The sequence below is a fragment of the Poecilia latipinna genome, unplaced genomic scaffold, assembly GCF_001443285.1.
Source record: "Poecilia latipinna isolate Pla-1442-1.1 unplaced genomic scaffold, P_latipinna-1.0 Scaffold523, whole genome shotgun sequence".
Taxonomy (NCBI): Eukaryota; Metazoa; Chordata; class Actinopteri; order Cyprinodontiformes; family Poeciliidae; genus Poecilia; species Poecilia latipinna.
The window spans coordinates 223074-226316 of NW_015113139.1; the positions used below are offsets into that span (position 1 = coordinate 223074).

General features: G+C 36.2%; 1 long non-coding RNA gene across 1 annotated transcript in view; it reads left to right on the top strand.

The window, feature by feature from the left end:
* The window catches only part of LOC106952534 (uncharacterized), a 6595-nt gene that overhangs the window by 453 nt on the left and 2899 nt on the right, over nucleotides 1–3243 (top strand). The window lies entirely within an intron of this gene.

The following is a 3243-nucleotide window of genomic DNA, read 5'->3' on the forward strand; positions in this document are numbered from 1 at the left end:
CACGGCACACTAGTGTGCCGTGGAACAGTGGTTGAAAAACACTGGTCAAAATCAAAACAGAGTTCTGTGGAACTGTGGAACTCTGTTTTGATTTTGGGTTCTGCCTTAGTATTGCCTTAGTAGTATCGTATTGTACCAGCACAAACTGGAATGCTGAAATACAGACGTTAGCACATCTTAAGTTTTCTCTTTTTTTTTAATTACAATTTACAAGCAGCTTAAGGTTTTAATTCATATTGACAGTTAATGTGACTAGGCCATACCATTACACTGCAAAAATAAAACATATTACCAAGTATTTTTGTCTTGTTTCCAGTGCAAATATCTTAGTTCACTTGAAACATGACAAAACTAATAAGTATATTTTCAGGAAGATATGAGCTTTATGATTTTACTCCAAGCACTTTCAATTGCCTTGTTGCTGAAAATGTGCTATATAAATAAAATTACCTTACCTTACATGGCATTTTCCCATGATTTAAGTGAAATGCATCTGCCAATGTAACAAATACTTTTTCATCAATAAGGAATTGTTGACTTGAAACAAGCTCATATCTTCCTGAAAATGCACTTATTAGTTAGTTTTGTCTTATTTCAGGTGTACTAAGATTTGCACTAGAAACTAGACCAAAACTACTTGGCAAGATTTTGTATATTTGCAGAACACTAAGGCAGCTATTTTAGCTAACAGTTAGCTTATTTTTGCCCATTTTTTTCAATTTAACTCTAACAAAGCAAACTACATTGAATAGACTAGAATTGCATTCATTTGTAATGTAGGCTACATGGTGGGGCGTTGTTAGCACTGCTGCCTTAAAGCAAGAAGGTTGTGGGTTAAAAATATGGACTTGAGGCATTTTGTTGAATGTTCTTATCAAGCATGCATGAGTTCTGTCTGGGTGCTCTGACTTCCTGTCAAGTCCAAAACAAGCATGTTAGATCAATTGGTTCCTCTAAAGTTCTCTCAGGTTAGCATTTTTGAATGGTTGTTGTGTTTTCCTGCGATGGAGTGCTAATCTATGCAGGATCTCGCCCAAAGAATGTTGGAGGCACAAGCCTCTAACCACTGGATGGGTAGATTAAGATGCACTGAATTGAATTAAATGAACTATATTAAAATAAACCAAGTTAAATTAAACCACACTAAACTATACTGAAATGAACTAACTGAAATTAGGAGACATTGAATTGAAATAAGCTAAGCTGAACTGACTATCTCTGAACTGACCATCAGATCTCATGGACTATCCTACAGGGTGTACCCTGTTTCTCGCCCAGTTACCCTTCACGACCCTCTGTATTGACAAAGAAATGAAATTGAATATAACTGAAGTGAACTGAGTTAAACTAAAACAAACTGATTTGAACTTTCCTCTTTGTGAGCGAATCCCTCCAGTGAGTTCTCCGCAGGGAGTCTAAGGAGCATCATGTTCAGACACCTGAACCGCCTCAACTGAGTCCTTTCAGTGTGGAGAAGCAGTGACTCTGCCTTGAGTTCATGTATCAGTAAATCACCATGCAGCTTGTTAATTAAATTGAACCAAAAAATGTGATCACTCATAGTTAATTTATGATTTAATATTTGGTTTAATTATATTTCATGTTGCATCAAGCCATTTTAAAATAGCTTTTTCCCTTAATAAAATACCCACTGCAATAATTTATTAAGACTACCTGTTTCACATTAAAATTTGTTGGATCATGTGGCACAATGAAAACAAAACAAAAAAAGACAATAGATTTTTAACTAAATAATATAACAAGTTTTTTAGTAAAATCGTCTAACATGTCGAATGACTATACTTCATAAAAACCATCCAACAGGTCTGTAGGCATGCATAGGATGAAAAGGAAAAATACATTAAGTATCAATATTTAACCCCGTCTCTTTTTTCATTCTTCTCTTGTTTCCCTCTGTGTCCTCCTTTCCATGGGCTTCCGTTTCCATCCAAACAATCAAATCTATCCTCATTTCATCTGGTTGAAGGTGTGTTACTCACATACTGCCGTGCCAGAAGAGCTTGTTGAGTTATGCAAATGGATACCAAGTGGCAAAGCTGTTTCAAACCTGCTAAAATAAACACTTGTGCGCATTAGGAGAACAAAGCATGCAGTGGGGAGAAGTTGTGTTCTTTCATCCAAAGCCATACAAAGGATGTTAACAGAAGTTTGACTTTGTCATCAGACAAACATGGAAACTGTCAGCACCAGCTCTGAATCAGTGGAGTTGTTTTTCAGTTGGAAGATTTAAGGTTAACCCTTTCAGAGTCACAGTACAACTTTGTCGTGTCCTTGACAAAATGATCATACATGTTTTCTTCTGTGTTGAAGACAGTGGTGGAGAAAGTACTCGAAAAATTTACTTAAGTAAAAGTACAAATACACAGACAAAAATGTACTCAAGTAAAAGTAAAACTACCACATTAACATTTAGTAAAAGTAAAAAAGTACTGGCTTTTAAAGTATTAAAAGTAAAAGTACTTGCTGAATGCATTACCTAATCCCTAATACAATATCATTAAGTGTACCAATCGTATTTAATTTTATTACATTAGAAAAGTGCCATTTTAAACAGTGCCACAGATAAAGCATGTTTTTATTATGTTTACTCTCTGTAACATAGTTTAGACTTAGATATGTGATTATATGCATCATAATTTCAGGGATGGAAACATCTTGTCTCCTGTCCTAACATAGCATGAACTTCACTTTTTTTTTGCCACTAGTGGCATTTATTTTTAAGGAAATCCATCAGAAAGGGGATGGAAAGAAGGTGGGTGGGGGAGGACATGCAACCGAGGAGCCACATAGCAGAGTTGTAGTCAAGACCACCTACCCAAGACCAAGTCAAGACCAGCACCCCACACTACGTGACACAATAAAATTAAGTTTTACCTATCAAAATTGCTTCTCAAATTGATCTGAAAGATCCACATTCCCATAAAACACCTAGATATTAAATACTTAGAGCTGAAATAAATTTAATCAGTAAAGATCCGTCCAGAAGAATCGGGTCGTTCCTGAATGTCATATTACTATATTGCACTTTGGTCACAGCGTTGTCCCATATTTGCGACACCTCAGTCAACACCTCCACACAATAATTCAGTGCATGAGTGACAACTTTCTTTCATTGCAGAAGTACGTGTACAGCTAGCTTTGCTAGCATCACGTCCACGGAGCTTACCTTTCTTTAGCTTTCCTTCGAAGTGACGCTAAAAGTTGGACTAAGTCCCCACCGTC